Raw genomic sequence first — 24,685 nt, 5'->3', positions numbered from 1 at the left:
ATTTTTTATTTCTTTTGGCTCTGTCATCACATGTGCGGGAACTAACTGGGATTTTTTTTTTATATGGACACTAATCCTATGCATGAGTGTTTGGTTTCACAATGTCCAAGATCTTATTGAGATATCCTAAATTTGAATAAGTAATGTCTCTGTTACACATGCTCCTGACATCAGAGATTTGAAAGTATCTGTTACGTTTTTGGATTGAAGTTCCTCAAACAGTACTGTCTCTCTGATTCTAGCTAACAGAGAAGATAGTCTCAGAAAAGTAATTCCTGAACTCAGCAGCTTAGGGAAGCAGTGAGGCTGAAAAAAAATCTTGATAATTTTCCTCCTTTTTCTCTTTCTAAAGCTTGTATCCGAGATTTTGTAGTTGGTTTGTCATCATATAATATATGGCATTCTGTCTTGTTTTCTTCTCATGGCACTTTAAAGACCGGATTATCTCTTCATAACATGATATCTTAAATGTATGAATTTATCCGGTCTAAAAATTTTGTAGTTTGTCTCATAAGCGCTGTATATTTTTCAAAACCAAACTACATTTAAATAGTGTCTTTCTCTGGAAAGTTGAAATTCCTATGAATTTATGAACATCAGAAATTACTTAAAAATACTGAGGTACACCTATGATAACTGATTTTTGCAAATTGAAAGGCCATTAAAAACCTCAAGGCAATTTCTGAATAATATGTTTTATTACATGTTTTCTTTCATTTATATATTAAAATTTTTATTTGATAATTTTGTATTCAAATTCTTTAAAATAGAGTCATCCAAATAAAGTCTACATGTTAAATTATTGTCTTCGTATTCGTTAAATAGATAATTCTACTTTCTAACTATATGAAAAATTGTATATATAAACAGTCTGACTTATTGGCAATCAATGTTATCAATGCATCAACCCAATCCTGAATCCAGCAGATAGTATTTTGCATCTTTAACCATATACAAAATCTTATAGTCCAGTGAATAACCAACTACTTTGGTTAAAGCTCTCTACCTACATAAGAAAATATGAAAATTCAAAATCTTGTCCATTAGTAGGTTTATAATTTCTTGATAATTATTAACATGTCTTCTATTCTCATTCAATGTAAGGCTTCTAAGAGCAATTGTCTTCATTTTCTGTCTTTAAGTTCCTTCAGGTGTTTTCCACAAAATTTCTTTTAACACCCTTACACCGTACGTCACCAGGAACAGAACTTATACCACAAACAGATTTCTTACCGGCTGTTAAATAATTCATCAAAGGGTAACAACGGCTAGTCACTATGAAGATGGCAGATGTGGAGCCACGTGGTAACTGGTGAAAAAAACTCCGCATTTCATTTGTCCTTGATGGTAACTATGGTTCTGTTTTGAATAAAAGTCCCACACAAGGATTTCATTTTCTATGAGACATTTTATTGATATCAATAGGCTACCCACTAATATAAATTAAAATCTATGAAAAGGTTTCTAAACCTGTGACATAACTGTGCAGATATCTGTAAGAAAATCTCACTGCTTTACAGTTTGCCTCAAATATAATCATTGGAATCATTGGATACGAAATGGTGTGAATATGTTTATTATATTTGCTTTTATTTTCATTCCAAGTTACATTTTGGGGCTAAAATATACATATTTTAATTGTTCTTTAAGTAAGACCTAATTTCATATGGAAAGAAAGAGAAAGGGAGAGACAGAGGGAAGCTATAAAATTTTACCCAGTCATTTATTTAATTATCTCTAACCCCCTCCAGTGTCCAGAAGAAAAGCATGTATCACAGGCACTCTTACAATCTTTTATAGTGACAAGATTTTAATTTTTTTTGGTTGCAGAAGAACACAATTCTTTTTGTTTTTTGTGTGAATTTACCTTAGATGAAGAGCAATCTATGCTTCAGATGTCTAGTATATACAATAATGTGCATAAAATTATTAAAGCAGAATAAACTTTTAATGGTTTAATTTTGTCTTCATATTGAAATTTAGACTTAATAGTTTTTATTTTTATTCTAGAAAGAAAATGCTCTATCAACAAATTTAGATGGATTTGATACAATCTCCAAATCTACAAAATTGTGGACTATTATTTAAAGTATATAATACCCCCTGGTTCACAAAGCAGAGGTCATAAAATAATTTTCAAGCTGCATTATAGTATTCCATCATAAATATTTATTGATAATTTAAGAAAAGTTGCATTGTACTAGTGCTGGGTTTTAAACTGGTATGTAGATGCCCTTTGCTTAAACTAGGTTGGGAGTCTCAAAAGATATAATTTATAAAACTGCCCTGTAATAGAATTGCCAGAACTGAAACAGAAAAAGGAAGACCAAAGTTTGAACAGAAAGACTTTTGTGATATAAAAACTTTCTTTCTATACTATGTTGGTAAATAAAGCTTCTAAAACAGACTTTGATTATTCTTTAATCACATCAGCAGTCTAGAGACACTGTGTCTAAATCCAGGGAATGCCTTAACATTCTCTAGGCAAAGAGTAAATTGAACTCTGCATCAGGTCCCTAACAGATGGATGTGGGCTGTCATACATTATGGCAGAATCAATGCCATTTGGCTCTGTCACTTTCTAGGCAATAAATATAGATTTCTTTTGCAAGTGATGCTTATCTAGGATATTTTATTCTTTCAGCTATAAGTGGATACCATCCTATTAAATATTTATTTTACAACTTACAAAATAGGTTGTTTGAAAGAGCTAATAAAAAAAAAGAAACCTGGCCTTCCAGGAGCAATATATTCACTTTTTATTTGATTTCACTTGGGGAAGTAATAAAATATCCTTGCCCAGGTTTCATCAGGGATTCAACCCAGATTGTTGCAGTAAAGGCACACAAGAAAGTATCTACATGATGGCATCTGGAAATGCTCCGGACAAAATCTTTTATAATACACAATCCATCTGGCACTTGCCTGGGAGGAAAGCTTCAAAGAGAACCAGAATATAGCCCAAATGTTCTCTCAAGTGACACCCAAAGCGATCTGCAAACTCATTTGGTGTATCTTTGCTTGAGTGAAACTTTTATTCAAGTTGGTATCTGCTGGTATGAAATTTCTTTATTTTTCTTTTAGCAGATTGTTCTATTTATGGAATTTTAGCCTATAACCTCATCTATTTGTCTAACTTTTAGCCTCTACTCTTTTTTTCTATTCTTTCCATTATGGTTTATTACAGGATATTGAATATAGCTCCCTGTGCTATACAGTAGAACCTTGTTATTTATCCATTCTATATATAATGGTTTGCATCTGCTAACTCCAAACTCCCAGTCCTTCCCTCCCCCAAACCCCTCTCCCCCTTGGCAACCACAAGTCTGTTCTCTATGTTTATGAGTCTGTTTCAAGCCTCTATTCTTTATTGGACAATAATAAATTATTTCTTTATAGTAAACACACAAGGAAGAAAATTTTGCTCCATCGCTTTTTTTTTTTTAAACTTTAATTTCATGGTGTACTTGTTTTGAGATGACAAAGTTGACACTACAGAGCTCGTCCTGCCTTGCTTTCCTCTCCTTTTGCCTCCTAACATTGCAAGAATGGAATAGATGGTACCAGGAAACTTTGTTTCCTTTTTCTATTTCCTAAAGCTGTGAAAATGTATCATGTGATTAGGGAAATACAAAAGATTTTTAACCCACTTACACTTTATTTCATGTAACTTGGGTATTTTGTAAACTTGTATATTTCAGGAGCTTAGGCCTAAAAGTCTTGACATCACAAAAACTTCTCAAAAGTACAGCAGAGTCATACCATTTGGGCTTCTAACACCCAAAAATTGCATATTCTGAATTTCTATAAACCATTGGCACCATGATTAGGATCTTAAATATGGATAATACATTTCACTTAATAATAATGTCACTTATTGAGCATTCATGAGGCAAGTATTCTCTAAACTCCTTATGTGAATTATCTCAAATTATATCAGAACAATTTGAGGCTACTACAGTTATTCTCATTTAAAATTTTTTTTAAATTTTTACTGCAGTACAGTTGATTTAAAATGTTATGTTACTTTCTGCTGTACAGCAAAGTGAATCAGTTACACATATACAAATATCCACTCTTTTTTAGATTTTTTTCCCATATAGGTCATTACAGATTATGGAGTAGAGTTCCCTGTGCTATACAGTAGGTCCTTATTAGTTATCTATTTTATAATTTGTAGTATGTATATGTCAATTCCAATCTCCCAATTTATCCTTCCCCCACTTTCCTCCCTGGTAACCGTAAAATTGTTTTCTACATCTGTAACTCTACTTCTGTTTTGTAAATAAGTTCATTTGTACCTTTTCTTAGATTTCACATATAAGCAAGATCATATGATATTTGTCCTCGTTCTGACTTACTTAATCAGTATGACAATCTCTAGGTCCATCCATGTTGCTGCAAATGGCATTATTTCATTCTTTTTATGGCTGAGTAATACTCCATTGTATATATGTACCACATTTTCTTTATTCATTCCTCTGTCAATGGGCATTTAGGTTGCTTCCATGTCCTGGCTATTGTAAATAGTGCTGCATTGAACATTGGGGTGCATTTATCTTTTTGAATTATGGTTTTCTCTGGGTATGTGCCCAGGAGTGGGATTCCTGGATCATATGGTAGCTCTAATTTTAGTTTTTTTTTTTTTTTAATTTTTATTTATTTATTTAATTTATTTATTTTTGCTGTGTTGGGTCTTAGTTTCTGTGCGAGGGCTTCCTCTAGTTGCGACAAGCGGGGGCCACTCTTCATCGCAGTGCACGGGCCTCTCACTGTCGCGGCCTCTCTTGTTGCGGAGCACAGGCTCCAGACGCGCAGGCTCAGTAGTTGTGGCTCACGGGCCCAGTTGCTCCGTGGCATGTGGGATCTTCCCAGACCAGGGCTCGAACCCGTATCCCCTGCACTGGCAGGCAGATTCTCAACCACTGCGCCACCAGGGAAGCCCTAATTTTAGTTTTTAAGGAACAGTATGGAATACTGTTTTCCATAGTGGCTGTACCAGTTTACATTCTCACCAACAGTGTAGGAGGGTTCGCTTTTCTCCACACCCTCTCCAGAATTTATTGCTTGTAGATTTTTTGATGATGGCCATTCTGACCGGTGTGGGTGATACTTATTATACGTTTGAGTTGCATTTCTCTAATAATTAGTGATGTTGAGCATCTTCTCATGTGCTTTTTGGCCATCTGTATGTCTTCTTTGGAGAAATGTTTATTTAGATCTTCTGCCCATTTTTTGATTGGGTTGTTTGGCTTTTTGATGTTGAGCTACATGAACTGTTTGTATATTTTGTAGATTAATCCCTTGTCAGTTGCTTCATTCTGTGGGTTGTCTTTTCATTTTGTTTATGGTTTCCTTTGCTCTGCAAAAGCTTTTGAGTTTAATTAGGTCCCATTTGTTTATTTTTGTTTTTATTTTCATTAATCTAGGAGGTGGGTAAAAAAGATCTTGCTGTGATTTATGTCAGAGAGTGTTCTGCCTAGGTTTCCCTCTAAGAGTTTTGTAGTATCTGGCCTTACATTAGGTCTTTAATCCACTTTGAGTTCATTTTTGTGTATGGTGTTAGGAAGTGTTGTAATTTTATTCTTTTACATGTAGCTGTCCAGTTTTCCTAGCACCACTTATTGAAGAGACTGTCTTTTCTCCATTGTATATTCTCACCTCCTTTGCCATAGATTAATTGACCATAGGTGCATGGGTTTATCTCTGGATTTTCTATCCTGTTCCGCTGAACTATATTTCTGTTTTTGTGCCAGTACCCTACTCTTTTGTTTTTTTCAACTTTTTATTTTATATTGGAGTACAGTTGATTAACAATGTTGTGTTCGTTTAAGGTGTACAACAAAGTGATTCAGTTATACATATAAGTGTATCTATTCTTTTTCAAATTATTTTCCCAATTTTGTTGTTACAGAATATTGAGCAGAGTTCCCTTGTTGGTTATCAATTTTGAATATAGCAGTGTGTACATGTCAATCCCAAACTCCCTAACTATCTAACTATACCTCCCCCCAGTAACCATAAGTTTGTTCTCTAAATCTGTGAATCTCTTTCTGTTTTGTAAATAAGTTCATTTGTGTCTTTTTTTTTTTAGATTCCATGTATAAGTGATATAATATGATATTTTTCTTTCTCTGTCTGACCTACTTCACCCAGTAAGATAATCTCTAGGTCCATTTGTGTTGCTACAAATGGCATTATTCTTTTTAATAGCTGAGTAATATTCCGTTGTATATATGTTCCACATCTTTTGATGTACTCTTTTGATGACTGCAGCTTGATTCTCCCAGCTTGGTTTTTCTTTCTCAAGATTGCTTTGGCTATTCAGGGTCTTTTGTGTTTCCATACAAATTTTAAAACATTTTGTTCTAATTCTGTGAAAAATGCCATTGGTAATTTGATAGGGATTGCATTGAATCTGTAGATTGCTTTGGGTAGTATAGTCATTTTGATAATATTGATTCTTCTAATCCAAGAACATGGTATATCTTTTCATCTGTTTGTGTTATCTGTTATTTCTTTCATCAGTATCTTATAGGTTTCTGAGTACAGGTCTTTTGTCTCCTTAGGTAGATTTATTCCTAGGTATTTTATTCTTTTTAATGCAATCATAATGGGATTGTTTCCTTGTTTTCTGTTTCTGATCTTTCATTGTTAGTGTATAGCAGCAGTCCCCAACCTTTTTGGCACCAAGGACCAGTTTTGTGGAAGGTAATTTTTCCACAGACTGGGGCGGGGGGATGGTTTCAGGATGATTCAAGTGCATTACATTTATTGTGCACTTTATTTCTATTATTATTACATTGTAATGTATAATGAAATAATTATACAACTCACCATAATTCAGAATCAGTGGGAGCCCTGAGCTTGTTTTCCTGCTACTAGATGGTCCCATCTGGGAGTGATGGGAGACAGTGACACCTGAAGTGTGCTGCTATGTCCAGTCTACTCCACGATCTCATTTTTGTTGCTGTCACTGCAGAAAACCCTGCTTCACAAAGATAGGATGTTGGAAATGGAAGCAGGCTTATCAGTGCTTTTGCAGCAATCTCAGGATATTCCGCCTTGTCTTTAATCCAGAACATACAGAGATCTGAAGTTGTCTCAAACATACTTTTAAGGCCACTGTCATTTGCGATCTCAAGCATTTGATCCTCTTCTAGCATGGACAAAGTCGACTCACCTGGCTTATTCACAAATGGGTTGTGGATCCATTTGTTCCCAGTTCAGGAGTATTTTGTGGTTGGGAAGTAATGCTCAAACTCTTTTGAAAGCTGAGATAGGTGATCATGCACCAGCTGGGAGAAAGAAGGCCCTGGCTCAGTCTCTTTCAAAATCTTTGCTAATGTTTGAAACACGTCAAAAATCCCAATGTGCACTCGTTGCCCCCATAATTCTAGTTCAGCTTTGAATGCAGCCATTTATCTGCTGACTTGAACACAGTTTTCATTCTCCCCTGAAGTGACAGATTGAGTTCATTGAGGGGGTTGAATATGTCACACAAGTAAGCAAGTTTTGTGACCCATTCTGTGTCACTGAAATGTGCTGCCAGTGATAACTGTTTTTCTAAAAGAAATCTCTGGAGCAGCTCTTGGAACTCAAAAACTCTGGCCAGTGATCTACCTTTAGAAAGCCTTCTCACTTCTATGTATAAGAGAAGATGTGTGTGCTCTGCGTTCATCTCCTCACAGAGCTGCACGAACAGACTGAGTTAAGGGCATGTACTTTAATGTGGTTAGTAATTTTAATCACATCCTGCAAAACGTTGTTAAGTTCAGGTCACATTTTTAGGCTAGCCAGCATTTCTCTATGGATGACACAGTGCGTAGACTTACATTCAGAAGCGACCTCTTTGACCCGAGTAGTGAAACCAGAAAGCTGTCATGGCAGCCTCGGTCCATGCATATACCGACACAAAATGACCAATTCAGTTTTCCTGATATGTAATCATTCAAAGACTCGAATAGTTCTGCAGTGGTGGTGTTGGTTGGCAACAAAAGTGCATATAACATATCCTCATGCACATCCTCCTGAAAAAATGTATCACAGAAACAAGCATCGTTGCCTTGTTGTCAACATCAATATACTTGTCAACCTGGATTATGTACCATGGTCACTCATTAATCCTCTCTAACAGTTGTGCCTCAGTACCCTCTGCTGTTCATCAATTTTTCTAGTTATGGTGCTAGCCAAAAGAGGAACACCTTGTCTTTTTCCTGACCTTAGAGGAAATGTTTTCAGTTTTTCACCATTGAGAATGATGTTTGCTGTGGGTTTGTCATATATGGTCGTTATTATGTTGAGATAGGTTCCCTCTCTATGTCCACTCTCTGGAGAGTATTTATCATAAATGCATTTTGAATTTTGTCAGAAGCTTTTTCTGCATCTATTTAGATGATCATATACTTTTTATTCTTCAGTTTGTTAATGTAGTGTATCACATTGATTTATTTATGTATGTTGAAGAATCCTTGCATCCCTGGGATAAATCCCACTTGATCATGATGTATGATCCTTTTAATGTGTTGTTGGATTCAGTTTGCTAGTATTTTGTTGAGGATTCTTGCGTCTATGTTCATCAGTGATATTGGCTTGTAATTTTCTTTTTTTGTGATATCTTTGTCTGGTTTTGGTATCAGGGTGATGGTGGCCTCGTAGAACGAGTCTGGGAGTGTTCCTCCCTCTGCAATTTTTAAGAAGACTTTGAGAAGGATATGCATTAGCGCTTCTCTAAATGTTTGATAGAATGTACCTGTGAAGCCATCTGGTCCTGGACTTTCATTTGTTGGAAATTTTTAAATCTCAGTTTCAATTTCAGTACTTGTGATTGGTTTGTTCATATTTTCTATTTCTTCCTGGTTCAGTCTTGGAAGGTTATACCTTTCTAAGACTTTGTCCATTTCTTCTAGGTTGTCCATTTTACTGGCGTGTTGTTGCTTGTAGTAGTCTCTTATGATCATTTGTATTTCTGTGGTGTCCATTGTAACTTCCCCTTTTTCATTTCTAATTTTATTGATTTGAGTCCTCTTCATTTTTTTCTTGATGAGTCTGGCTAAAGGTTTATCAATTTTGTTTATTTTCTCAAAGAACCAGCTTTTAGTTTCATTGATCTTTGCTACTGTTCTATTCATCTCTATTTCGTTTATTTCTGCTCTGATCTTTATGATTTCTTTCCTTCTACTAACTTTAGGTTTTGCTTGTTCTTCTTTCTCTAGTTGCTTTCGGTGTAAGTTTAGGTTGTTTATTTGAGATTTTTCTTATTTCTTGAGATAAGATTGTACTGCTATAGACTTTCCTCTTAGAACTGCTTTTGCTGCATTCCATAGGATTTGGATCATCATGTTTTTGTTGTCATTTGTCTCCAGTTATTTTTTGATTTCCCTTTTGATTTCTTTAAGTGATCCATTGGTTGTTTAGTCGCATATTGTTTAGCTTCTATGTGTTTGTGTTTTTTACAGTTTTTTTCCCTGTAATTGATTTCTAATCTCATAGCATTGTGGGCAGAAACGATACTTAATATGATTTAAATATTCTTAAATTTACCAAGGCTTTATTTGTGGCCCAAGATGTGATCTATACTGGAGAATGTTCCATGTGCACTTGAGAAGAAAGTGTATTCTGCTGCTTTTGGATGGCCTTTCCTATAGATATCAATTAGGTCTATCTGGTCTAATATGTCATTTAAGGCTTGTGTTTCCTTATTAATTTTCTGTCTGGATGATCTGTCCATTGGTATAAGTGGGGTGTTAACATCCCCACTGTTATTGTGTTCCTTTTGGTATCCCCTTTTATGGTTGTTACCACTTGCCTTATCGACTGAGGTGCTCCTATGTTGTGTGCATATATATTTATAATTGTTATATCTTCTTCTTGGATTGATCCCTTGATCATTATGTAGTGTCCTTCTTTGTCTCTTATAACAGTCTTTTTTTAAAATTCTATTTTGTATGAGATGAGTACTGCTACTCCAGCTTTCTTTCGATATCCATTTGCATGGGATATCTTTTTTCATCTGCTCACTTTCAGTCTGTATGTGTCCCTAGATCTGAAGTGTTTTTAGGTAGGCTGTCTGCAGTTGGGTGGGGCTGTGTTCCTGTCTTGCTGATTGTTTGGCCTGAGGCATTCCAGCTCTGGAGTCTCTAGGCTATTGAGCACGGCTGGGGCTTGGTGCTGAAATATGGACCTCTGGGAGAGCTCATGCCAATCAGTATTCTCTGGAGCCTCTGCCACCAGTGTCCTTGCCCCCACAGTGAGCTACAGTCAACCCCCAACTCCCCAGGAGACCCTCCCAGGCCCCTAGTTAGGTCTAACTCTGGTTCCTATGGGGGTATTGCTTTGTGCTGGGTCCCAATGCATGTGAGGTCTTGTGTGCCCCTTCCAAGAGTGGAGTCTCTGTTTCTTCCAGCCCTATGGAGCTCCTGTACTCAGGTCCTGCTGGTCTTGAAAGCAAATACCCTGGGGGTTCTTCCTCCCGATGCCTGACCCTCAGACTTTCTTGGAGGACTATTTTTATGTAGGAAGGTCCCTGTATAGTCTCTATGTGTTTAATATTTTTTGGTGTGAGGACTGTTTTTAGTATGGATGTCTGCCACCTCTTTTCTCAGTGTATGATGGCTGTTATCCCCTTGATTGTAGGTGTGACTGATGTTGTGGTGACTTGAGCCTGCCCTGGATATTGAGTGGGGCCTCCCCTGTGCTCTGTGGTTGTTAGTGACCTGTCAGGGGCAAGGTCTGCCCCCTAGTTGTTGGGGTAGAGGCCTCCAGATCTGTTTCTTAACTGTGTTTCTGATCTGAGGTGTGAGGTAGGTGGAACTGGAGCACTCCCGCTGGGAGAGAAGCCACTGAGTTTTCCTCCTCTGGCACTGTTCCCCTGGGAGTATACTCTGCTGTGTCACTTTTCACCCATTGTGCTGGCTCACAAATTACACTGATGTTGGAACTGCTCTCAGCTCCACCTTAACCATAGGTATGCCATCAATTGTCCCTGGTGTCTCGCAGGTGTTGTTTTCACCAGGCCACTAGCACAGATCCACTGAAGCAGGTCCCTGCACTGCAGTAGTCATGTACCTGAACCTGCTGTGGCAGTTATGGAGGCAGCTCAGATTCTGACCTTGTCCAATCCCCACCCGTGCATGCCCACAGAGTCCACAGCTGCTAAAGCTTGACCCATCCCAGCCGCGGGAGCATTCGTCTGTTCAGATGTTCCGCAGGTGCCGAGTTCACAAAGCCAGCAGCAGGGGTGTGAATCTGCATTCATGCAACCGCGGGGAAAGATTTCAGCTCTTCTTCCTTAGTTGCACGGCCCCCGGGGCTCAGCTGTGGTTTTAGCCCCACCTCTGCGTGTGTTCCTCCCACCATCATCTGCTTCCAAGGTTGTCCCGGAGCACACATGCCTGCTCAGGCAGCCGTGGCGACAGCCTGCTGAGGCTGGAGTGGCAGGAGGAGGCTTTGGCAGGAGGGGAGGGCGAGCCTGCTCAGGCGGGCACCCCTCCTAGTGCCCATAGCAGCAGGGGCCAGTGCGTGGGGGAGGGGGCTGCAATGGTGGCCCCCCTTTTTGCACATCACTCAGCAATGGCGCCCTGCGTCTATGGTGGCCTGGGCTTCTTCCACAAGCTTTCCCGGTTGTGGAGCTCCTTAACTGCAGTCCCTTCAGGCTGTCTCTTCACATCCAACAGTTGTCCCCTGCCTGGGTCCACTCTCCAAGTCTCACATTCCAGCACCCAGCCCCCGTCTACACCAGGAGACACGCCGCTCAGGATGGGGTGCAGAGGCTGTGGCACGGACCATCTGCATAAGTCTTACTCTGTCCTGGACTGGTTGCTGCCCCCTTGATCCCACAGAGCTCCTCTCTGTCCCAGTTGATCTCCCTGCCAGTGAGGGGGCTTCCCTGAGTGAGAGAACCTCTCCTCTCCTTCAGCTCCCCCCGTCCAGGGGTGAAGGTCCTGTCCCATTTCCTCTTTTCTGTTTTTCTTTGTTTCATCCTACCCGGTTGCATGGGGATTTTTCTTGTCCTTTTAGGTGTCTGAGGTCCTCTGCTCGTGTTCAGCAAGTGCTCTGTGAGAACTGTTCCATTTGTAGATGTATTCTTGACGTACTTGTGGGGAGAAGGGAACCCCACATTCTCCTATTCCACCATCTTGACTCCTCCCCACCCTGTTATTCTCAATCTACACATAACGAAATGGAAGTACTAGGGTTTTATAAGTCCATATTCATATAACCAGTAAATTGTGAAATTGGGGTCCAATTTGAAAAGTGAGTTAAATAGTCATGAAAAGCATCCATCAGGAGTAAATTTTCATCTCAGAATTATTCATATTAACGTGAATTAATGAATAAAATCATTAATGTCTGAGACTGAAAGAGATTTTATAAAGCATTTACTTTGCTTGAATGTCAGATGGACAAAGAGTAGTAAATTGTGAATACTTGACAAAGGGGTTTGGGGGAGCAAAGTTAATGGAGGGAAAGTTACTAGGAAGATAGGGGTTAGAGTAACAAATTTGCTTGTACAGATTTCTCTCAGCCTCGACTCCTCATCTCTAGTTACAAGAATGTCTTCCTTCCTCCTGGTGTAAGGAGGGGACCTTTCACATAGGAATTTTGTCTCAGCGTTCTTCTTGCACCTGCTATTTCTCAAGTACCTTTAACTCAAAATATTCAATATGTTAAAGTGGCATATTTTGGGGTGACATGCTCTGAACCTCTACACTTTCAATTAGAGTACAATAGAAGTACTATCCAGGGTGAGACCTATCATTTTCATAATAGCTAATAATTACAAAGACTACTTTAATTGTAGTAATGGGAATGAAGCAACAGCAAGAATAATGTTAGAACGATAAAATGCTGTATTTCCTCAAATGAGAGTATATTTTCATAACTTTATTACTGTTTAGTTGACAACTCAGAGACCATAATATGATCACTAGCACTAACAATGAAGGGGGGTAATGTAAAACTAGACTTGTTTTATATAAGAATTAAAACTCATGCTAATTTTATGGTTTCTCACTCAATTTGCCACCTGTAAAATATGACAAAATTCATTAAAGATGGTTAAATATATGCTGATAGACAACTTCTGGAAGAAAAGTGATGTTTTAAAAATATTGATGTGTCACAGCATTCTGACATTTAGCATCGGATGATTGTTTATTTTCTTTTTTAAACTTTTAAACTTTTAAATTTTTTCCAGTTTTATTGAAATATAATTAACATACAACACTGTATAACTTTAAGGTGTACAGATTAATGATTTGACTTACATCATGGAATGATGATCACAGTAAGTTTAGTGAATATCCATTATCTCATATAGATACAAAATTAAAGAAATACAACAAAAATTTTTTTGTGATGAGAACTCTTAGGATTTATTTTCTTAACAACATTCATATATAACATACAGCAGTGTTAATCATATTTATCATGTTAATACATTATACCCCTGGTACTTATTTATCTTATATTGGAAGTATGTAACTTTTGACTACCTTCATCCAATTCCCCTTCCCTCCACTCCCTGCCCCTGGTTACCACAGACCTAATCTCTTTAACTCTGAGTTTGTTTGTTTTTGAAGTATAATTGACCTACAATACTATGTTAGTTCCTGTTACACAACATAGTGAGTTTTTCTATATATTTCAAAATCATCACCACGGCAGGTCTAGTTAAGATACGTCACCCTACAAAGACATTAATTATCGACTATATTCCCCACACATTTCATACCTGTGATTCATTTACTTTGCAACTGGAAGTTTTTACCTCTTAATTTCCCTTACCTATTTCTTTCTTCTCCCCATCCCCATCCCCTCTGGCAACCACCTGTTTGTTCTCTGTATGTATGACTCTGTTTCTCTTTTGTTATGTATTTTCACTGGTTTTGATTTTTAGATTTCCCATATAAGTGACATCAGATAATGCAGGACCCCCAGGCTGGAAAGACAGATGTGGGGCTCGGACCACTCACTCCTTGGGGAAAACATCTGCAATTGTAATTATCCTCCCGTTTGTGTGTTGCGTATCTAGGGGCGTTGGTCTGGACTATGCGGCATCTCCATCCCTCCTACCAGTCTTGTGATTCTTTCTTTATACCTTTAGTTGTAGAAGATCTTTTCTCCTAGTCTTACGGTTTTTCTCATTCAATAGTTCCTCTGTAAATAGTTGTAATTTTGGTATGCCCATGAGAGGAGTTGAACTCAGGGTCTTCCTACTCCGCCATCTTGGCCACTCCCTGGTTGTTTAGTTTTTCACTATTCAGTCAGAAATGTGTATAAATTTTTGGTAGGCATTTAGTCATTATAAAAATTAGATTTTGTCTGTATGACTGTTTTGTTTTTTCTGGTGATTATGGAAAATTTGAATCAAATCTTTAAAAATGACAACTTGTGGCTATGAATTAGTCAGTTTTGACTGCTTTTCATCTCCTGTGTCAGGGGAAATGTTTGGGAACAGAAGTAAAGGAGGTGAGCTGGGGCGTTTTTTGCCATAAATGAAGCTTCAGGTTTTGGAATATCTATATGTGGAGGATCTTCTATCATGTACAGGAGAACCAAATACAACCGTAATGAGAATTCACTTCTGTTTAGAGACAATGCTAATACTGCAGATTTCACTACTGTCTTTTCAGAGTGCTGGTAGTTCATGTTCTTGGCATCAGACAGGGAAACAAACTCAGTAGGAGGAAGAGGAAACAGATGAACAGCTATGTAGGCTATAGCACTTTGGCTGTGGGGAAGCTGAGATCTGTGTGGGATCTGCTGTTGATGAGATGGCAGAGCAATAATGGCAAGTGGAAACACACAGGAAATTAACCTTGATAGACCAATAATAAAGAAACCATTCAAAAGACACTCATTTAATCCACAGTGGTCTCTAAGGAGGCAGTTATGGTCCTTGTTAAAATAAATGGCTTCTTTTTGTCTAAATACTTTTCCAGGGAATCCTATTTAAAAGTATTTTATATAGATTTTCTCACAAATGTTAAATTGATAATCTGTTGTGATCTTTCATCATGTCCTCTTCCCTATTGTTTAATACTTATTTTTTATTATTTCATTAATAGTGTAGTAGTAGTATTTTATTAGTAGTATTAATCGAATTTTTTCCCTTACTAACGAATTAGCATCAAAGAACCATCACTGAACTTTTCTCTCAAATTACCCTAAATTGACTTTTCTATTCTTGAAAATGCTTAAGAAAGGGGTTTCTACAATCTTACCTGGTAAAATACATATTCATGAAGTTGTTTTGCATTCATGTCTTTATTCGTTAAAATGCTCCTATTACAAATTATGCCCATTTCCTGTAGGTCACTGAGTATAAATGCAGTAGATGATTGACATTTGCTGTGTACTGACATTGAGGATGAAACTTGTAAGGGAGCAGTATCTTTGTGATAAAGGGAGCCAGAATGATGAAGAAAAGATGAACGTTTATTAATACTTTTCCAGTCAACATCAAATCATTTCAAAAAGATTCACAGATTTTCTGGAATGATACTCCCTGAACTCAGTAACCTATTACAACTCTTGTTGTCAGAAAATTATGATAAACTTAATAGAGCAGAGAGTGTAACAGAGTTCAATACACTCTCTAGCCTTCTTGTATTTTTATGGATTAGCATTTTAGTTTATTCTTCTGCCCATTTAGTTTATTCAGTGCCATCTGCACTTAACAATCTCCTTCCTATACACAACATACCTAGGAAACAAATCACTTAGAAATGTTATTTACATTGGTTCTGTATGTTTGAATGTCAGACCTTACATATAAGTATATAAAGTGATCGGAATTAGTTGAAACCATTTTTAGTTTATTCAATAAACATATATAGAAGTTGCCTAATTTCTGTGCATGAAGTTCTTAACAAATATTCCTCACTGAATCCTCCCCCAAACATCATGGGATAAACAGCATTATCGTCCCATTTTATCTTTGAGGAAAATGAAAAGTGAGGACTGTTTGAATAAGCTGTGGCATAGCCCCTTAATGACATACTATGCAGCCAGAAAAAGGAATGAAAAAGATCACATACATAGACTTTTAAAGATGTCTTGCCTTATAGTTTTGGCTTTGAAAATTTATGGATGATTTTTTTTAAATATTTTTAAATAAATTAAATTTATTTTTTATTGAAGTATAGTTAATTTACAATGTTGTGTTAGTTTCAAGTGTACAGCATAATGTTTTAGTTATACATATATATATATTCTTTTTTGGATTTTTTTTCCATTACAGGTTATTACAAGGTATTGAGTATAGTTCCCTGTGCTATACAGTAGGTCCTTGTTGTTTACTTATTTTATATATAGCAGTGTATATATGTTAATCCCCAACTCCTAATTTATTTCTCCCCTCCCCACCCCAGCAGTCTCTTTTGGTAACCATAAATTTGTTTTCTATGTCTGTGAGTCTATTTCTGTTTTGTAAATAAGTTCATTTGCATCATTTTTTTTAGATTTCACATATAAGTGATATCATATGATACTTGTCTTTCTCTATCTGACTTACTTCACTTAATATGATAATCTCGGGCTTCCCTGGTGGCGCAGTGGTTAAGAATCCGCCTGCCAATGCAGGGGACACAGGTTCGAGCCCTGGTCCAGGAAGATCCCACATGCCGCGGAGCAACTAAGCCCGTGCGCCACAACTACTGAGCCTGCGCTCTAGAGCCCGCAAGCCACAACTACTGAAGCCCATGTGCCACAACTACTGAAGCCCACGTGCCTAGAGCCTGTGCTCTGCAACAAGAGAAGCCACCACAATGAGAAGCCTGAGCCCCGCAACAAAGAGTAGCCCCCGCTCACTGCAACTAGAGAAAGCCCGCGTGCAGCAGCGAAAACCCAATGCAGCCAAAAATTAAATAAATGAATAAATAAATAAATAAATTTTTTAAAAAAATATGATAATCTCTAGGTCCGTCTATGTTGCTGCAAATGGCATTATGGATGCCATGGATGCCAATGGATGATTTAAATATACAAAAATAAAATTAAAATGGAAATATAATTCCTAAAAATTGAAAAAATATAGTAATATAAACACATTAAAAATAATTTTTCAAATGATTTTAAATAGTGATTGTTGATTGTACCTTTTTAAAAGAATGTAGTCTGAAGATAAATAGATCTTCAATAAAAACTTAAAACTGTGTCCAGTGGTTTAACTAGTGAAGTTATATTGATATTATGAATTATTATATTATAAAACTCTGCATACATTTCATAGAATAATACAGATATTCAATTAATCTTTTTAGCAACCAAATATGCAGTGTGACAGAACTGATAAAATTTTATAATAAAACATTTAAAATTCTATAATATTTAGTATCAGTTGAGAATACTACCATATATATATTTAATACTATTTTTTGGCTTTGCTAGCTGAATTTGTCTAGCTGTAATTCCAATCCAGTAGCAACAGACAAACCTAGTATTTGAGTTCTGGTATCTAAATTCTATTCCAGGTCTGAGGAGGAAAAATATGCAAGAAGATTCTGGGGCTCTTCTTTGCCAGAAAGTAATGAAGATGTCAGAAATTAATGAACACTAATGGACCTGTGCCAAGGGGGGCAAAGACCTACATTGAGGTCCAAAGGTAAGTCACTTAAGCAACAGAAAGAATCATGAATGTAATGAATAGAAACACATTGCATTTATAAAAGACTGTGAGCTTACAATGATAGTTATATATAAAAAGAGGAAACCACAACAGCAACAGTACGTCATTTTAAGACATTTGACTAGAGTGTGAACACTTTATTCTCAAGATTAGCAATTTAGGAGGGAAAACTAGGCCACATCTAATTTTATCCACCGTTTCCTCTGTAAATTGCATTTCAGCTTTGATGATGAAAAGTTCTTCTTTATAGTAGTTTTCCACTGAATAAATGTAGAAAATGTGATAGAAACAAAAGAAATACTTGACCATCGTGCAGTTTTTTTGGAATAATTGACTCAGACAAAGATTATCTATAGATGAACAATTAGATGACAGGTTAACAGAGGTTGTGCAATGGCAGTATCAAGGGTCACAAGGTGAATCTCTTGATCAAACTAAGTATGGTTAAAAAAAAATTAAACTTTCACTGTCAGATGAGTTTGCTGAGTACCTTATTAAATTTGCTTATCCTTGACTTTTTACCTACTTTTTATAACTTAAATATTTAAACTTTATTGTTGTTGAGAAATTAACTGTAAGTTATTATCTTTGAATTAATAGATGTCATAGATTCAAACTTTAAGGTAGAACTAAACACTGACTCCTTCATTGAGTGATTAGGAGAGAACATAGGACATCTCTTTCATTACTCAGAAGCAGTAAATTTGGTCTTATCTACTGTGTTATGTTACATCATCTACCAGGGAACATGTCATGATATGTTATCCCATATTAATTTTTCATCTCTCTTTTCATCTTAAAATATTTTCAGTACAATTCTTTAAACAGATTGTAGCCTTACAAACTCACTTATCTTATTTATTCAATTTAACAATTAAATTAAGTTCCGTCTTAGATGATAAATAAAGCATGGATAATATGGTATAATATTTTCGGAAATTGCTTCCCCCCCGCCATTTGCCAAACAGATGTCATAGAGATTTGAGAACAGGAAGGACACATGCCGACACTGTCAACTGTTTCATACCTATAGTCTCTAAAGCTAAGTCAAATTTACTCTGACTTTATGAGACAGCTACAGAATATACTTTTCAAGAAGCATTTTCATTTTAGCTGAATTCATAAATTTTTCATTTATGAAAGTTGCCATGCATTTGTATGCAAATAGTGTCTTCCTTTGATGTCTCACTTTCTGAAGGCAAAAGGACATGTTTTACTACAGGCATATCATTTTCATGAAAAGCCATATGGAATCAGACAGTAATATCAATACATCATACTTCTCTTAAAGAATCCTTCTAGCTGGAGCAAGATTAAAGTTAACTACCCTATAAGCTTGCTACCATTTATGCTACTGGTGTGAAAGCCTATTTTTAAAAAGTTCTTACTAAGAAAGTTAATTTGAAATATGTTTGAAATAGGACTGTTTGTTTTTAAAAGCTAAAAGGTGAAAATTTTGAGAAACATTTATTAACAAACAGGATATTTAGCATAGAATATATTTTTAGAAGTTTATGTTAAGTGGTAAAGTTTATTTAACACATTAATGAAGGTAATATATTTGTAACAATTTACATGATACATTTATACAAAAAATGTATATATATTCATTACAGTTTAGAGTATACAAATTAAAATAAATTGCTTTTTAAGTCTAATTGATTTTACTCATATGAATTGTTTTGCATCGCACCAAACTCTATATTTATTTAAATGCACACATATTTATGTATATATATATACATAAATGCATGCATGTTTATGAATATATATGTTTGTATACATATAAATATATGTGTTTATTTATATGTATGCATATATGTATGAAGGGAAATTGAAATAGAGAGGAAGTTAATGAAATTAACATGAAAAAATTATCTCTGGAGGCAGTGAAGATAATACAGTATTTTAATCCAAAGTCATCACAAACATTATGGACATATCAAAGAAGAAAATGTATTTAGGAAAATAAGCAGAACAAATACAGTGGGGTATTCTATTCTGTTGTTTTATTTAAAAACAATAAATTTTCATTGATAACATTTAATGTTTACGCTGATACAGAGAAAAAAGAAATCGAGAGACAAGGTGGTGAAAGCTGTGTTTGTGTATCTCCATCTCTATATTTACATCTGTACTTACCTCTCTATATATGACAGCTACTAGAGTTATAGAGCATGTGCTTTTCTTTTATAATCTACCTTTCTAATGTAAGTTTCTCCTTAAAAGCCTTTGAAATAACTATCTGGCTTTATCCAACTAATAATGACATAGGAATGTTCCACCATAGGATGCTGGAGATACATACTACTAGCTCAGAACAACCAAAAAAACACAAATCATTGAGGATTGGGAAAATGGGGGAAATCATCAGATGCCAGAAATTACTAACGATATATTCGCAGAAGTAAATATCTGCTGAAGTCAGACTCTAACTTGTAGTCATCAGTCCATTCTAGTGGGCTGGATGTGATATTTATTGGATAATGCATGTGCTTGTTCATATTGGTGACAGAAAACAAAAATATGTGTGGTTGGTTGATGCGGAGAATGTTTCCATGCAAGTGGAAAGTGAAATTACAGACACCAGAATAAAGCTAGGACCAAAGAAGGTGTGCAGTTTCAGTGGATAAAAAAGAAACAAAAATATAGTGGCCTAATTTCTTGCCTTAACTTTAGTTCTGGATTGAGCAGAAATAAACAAATGTATCCCTTGAGATTCCTACCACAACTCTGCCCTTCTGTGAGTTTGGAACTGAGTCATAGAATCTCAGTGCACACTAAGCATGAATGGGTATCCTCAGACACCTATCAAAAATAAGCTCAAAACAAGTTTCTGGATGAATGTGCTCTAAATCTAGCCCTCAAGGAATTGCCATACATATACTTCCAAAGATCATTCGTTCATAACAAGAAACACAGGAGAATTGATCTACCATGAGCAAACAACAGCAGTTAAAAAAGTACTTAACATTACAATTATAGTATATAATACATACAATATTAATATTTTATTTGTTAAAAAATTATAAGAACATAAAATGTATGACTAAAGAGCAGGAGATTATCAAAATTGACCAGGCAGTTTTGGGAAGTATTAAAAAGAGCTTTTAAATTTAAATATATAAACATTTATAGTTAAAAAATATTAGATGATATCTAAAGCAAACTTTGTGAAGCTAAAGAAGGAGTTAATTAACGTGAAGTTAAATCTGTGTAAAGAATATATCTCAGAGCGTCAAAGAAATAAAAACTATGAAAGATCAAGAGACATGAAGGATAGAAAAAATGGTCTAACATGCTTTTAATCTGGGTTCCAGAGAATATAATGGAATATGCAAAAGCAGAAAAAGATTAAAATTGGTGATAAAAGACACCAATAAATAGGTTAAAAATTCTCTACAAATTTTTAGTCTAGAGAGGTAGACCCAACGAAATTCTATTTCCAACATTAGTATAACATTTTAAAACAAACATAAACTGAGTTTAACACCAACCTTGCATAGAATAATTTCCATACAATACAATTTGAGACAAAGAAAAATGAATATTAGATCATGTATTATTCTTTAAAACTGAATTAAAATTCATGCTGAGTGAAAAATTATAACACAAAAAAAACTTATGCCACATTGTTTCATTTATATAAAGTTCTAGAAGAGTCAAAATTAACCTATGATGAAAAAGGTAAGACTTTTAACCTCTGAGGGTCAGAAACAGAACTGACTGACAGAAGTTGGAAGAGATCTTAGGGGTGATGGTCTTTCTCTTCATAAATGTTTGGATTACACATGTATATGCACTTGTCAAAATATATTGAATGGTGCAGTTATGATTTGTGCATTTCATTGTTTATAAATTTAATCTCAACTAGAGTATAAACACATAGTGAAATTTCATTAATGATGTGTCTGCTGCAGTGTTTAGTGTTGGACTGATATTTTAGGGAGGTATTAAAATAAGATCCATTGATGGATGGATAAAATAATGAATATATAGCTATTTATGTGTTAAAGCAAATTTAACGGTAATTATATAGGTGTTCACTGTGTATCCTTTGACTTTTTCAACATATCTTGGGTGGGTAAATCAAATAATCTACCTTAAGAATCAACTTTGTCAATGTTAATAAGTGCAGTGAAAGGTTTTTTTTCCAAATAGCAAAAGTATTTGGGATTTTATAAATGTTTACTGTGTTTTAAGGCTGTGTAATTAGATGTTTTAAAAAATTTGATTAATATTCAAATAAGAAAAAAACACTTTTTTTCAAATGGAATAATGTAATAACAAGTAAAGATATTAACTTTACATAAATTTGACTCAAGCAAAATTTCTGAAGTAGTTCAGACCTTCTAGGATTTTAACGAAAACAAATAGCCTTCCCTATCCCAATGATTATCATTTGATGTGTGAAAATTATATTGAAAACTAGAGAATTAAAGAAAACATAGAAAATTATTATTTTTTATTGATGTATAGTTGATTTACAATATTGTGTTAGTTTCAGGTGTACAGCAAAGTGATTCAGTTATACGTATGTATGTGCATATCTGTATTCTTGTTTTTTCCAATTCTTTTCCATTATAGTTTATTACAAGATATTAAATATAGTTCCCTGTGCTCTACAGTAAATTTTTGTTGTCTATCTATTTAATATATGGTAGTGTGCCTCTGCTAATCCCGTACTCCCAATATATCCCTCCCCCCTCTTCCCATTTGGTAACCATAGTTTGTTTTCTATGTCTGTGAGTCTGTTTCTGTTTTGTACATAGTTGACTTATACTACTTTTTATTTATTTATTCTTTTTTAATTTATTTATTTATTTATTTTTGCTGTGTTGGGTCTTCGTTTCTGTGTGAGGGCTTTCTCTAGTTGTGGCAAGTGGGGGCCACTCTTCATCGCGGTGCGTGGGCCTCTCACTATCATGGCCTCTCTTGTTGCAGAGCACAGGCTCCAGACGCGCAGGCTCAGTAGTTGTGGCTCACGGGCTTAGTTGCTCCACGGCATGTGGGATCTTCCCAACCAGGGCTTGAACCCGTGTCCCCTGCATTGGCAGGCAGATTATCAACCACTGCGCCACCAGGGAAGCCCTATACTACTTTTTAGATCCCACATATAAGTGATATCATATAATATTTCTCTTCCTCTGTCTGACTAACTTCACATAGTATGATAATCTCTAGGTCCATCCACGTTACAACAGATGGCATTACTTCATTCTCTTTTATGGCTGAGTAATATTCCATTGTGTGTGTGTGTGTGTGTGTGTGTGTGTATGTGTGTGTGTATACCACAACTTGTATTATATATTATATATTATGGTATATATACAATAATATATACTTATATAATACATATATACGTGTGTGTGTATATATATATATATATATATACACCACAACTTCTTTATCCTTTCCTCTGTTGATGGACACTTAGGTTGCTTCCATGTCATGGCTATTGTAAATAACTGCTATGAACATTGGGGTGCATGTATCTTTTCGAATTAGAGCTTTCATCTTTTCTACATATATACCCAGGAGTGAGATTGCTGGATCATATGGTAATTCTATTTTTAGTTTTCTGAAGAACATCCATACTTTTTTCCACAGTGACTGCACCAATCTACATTCCCACCAACAGTGTAGGAGAGTTCCCTTTTCACCACACCCTCTTCAGCATTCATTATTTGTAGACATTTTGAAGATGGCCATTCTGACTGGTGTGAGGTAATAACTCATTGTAGTTTTGATTTGTATCTCTGTAGTAATAAGCAATATTGAGCATCTTTTCATTGGCCATCTGTATGTTTTCTTTGGAGAAATGTTTATTTAGGTCTTCTACCCATTTTTTCATTGGATTGTTTGTTTTTTTGTTATTGAGTTGTATGAGCTGTTTGTATATTTTAGAAATTAAGCCCTGTTGGTCACATCATTTGCAAATATTTTCTCCCATTCCATAGGTTGTCTTTTCATTTTATTTATGGTTTCCCTTGCTATGCAAAAGCTTATAAGTTTGATTAGGTCCAATTTGTTTATTTTTGCTTTTATTTCTATTGCCTTGGGAAACTGACCTAAAAAAACATTGTACTATTTATGTCAGAGAATGTTTTGCCTTTGTTCTCTTCTAGGAGTTTTATGGCATCATGTCTTATATTTAAGTCTTTAAGCCATTTCGAGTTTATTTTTGTGTGTAGAAAATTACTTTTGAAGTGAAATTACCAACATGAAAAAATTAATGTGAGTTGCATATATGACATGATTAATCAGGGCTAATATTTTCTCTTTAGCACTTTACTATGTATCCTTTGCCATTCAAATCCAAGAATATTGTATCTGTTTATTTAAGAATATTTATTGAGTGCCTATTTTATGCACTATAATTCCTTTTTAATACTGTTCCTTTAAGGGAAACAGAGTGTGGCTGGAAGCTAGTGAGCAAGGGGTAAAGAGCTCAATATGAGGCTGAAAGTCTTGGCTAGTGCAAGATCAAAACGGGCTATGAAGGACGCAGTAAATAAACTGTTGGAATCTTGTTCCAACATGAAACAATTTCAAACAAATTCATGAAATGACATGACCTATGTTTCCAAAGATCATTCCGGCTTTTGTGTGGAGAATATTTTAAGATTAGAAGCAGAAGCCTGTTTGGAGGGTGTTGTAACAGTCCAAGTACGAGTTATGACATGAGATGAGAATGGTGGAGAGAGAGAGGCATGTGTGTGGTTTGAGAGCAATTGGGAGTGGGAGCTGCTGGTGTGGAATAAGGACTCCTAGATGGACTGAAGTGGGTGCTGACTGAAAATGAATACTCATAGCTGCTGACTTATAGGTTTCTGGCTTGAGAACCTGTGTGATTGTCCTAATACTTTATATTTGAATAGTATCAATATTTCAGAGTTTATATAATACGTTATTTCATTTTATATATACAAAAAATCTTTGATTTACATGTTAACTTTTCTATGCCGATAAGAAAACTGGAGTTCTGAAAAGCAGTGTTTGTTAAAGTCACATTGATATTAAACAGCAAAATCAAAACCTGTGTCTGAGTTT

Source organism: Balaenoptera physalus (assembly GCF_965194825.1).
Source record: "Balaenoptera physalus genome assembly, chromosome: 5".
NCBI classification, from domain to species: Eukaryota; Metazoa; Chordata; class Mammalia; order Artiodactyla; family Balaenopteridae; genus Balaenoptera; species Balaenoptera physalus.
This window is presented reverse-complemented; position numbering follows the sequence as displayed.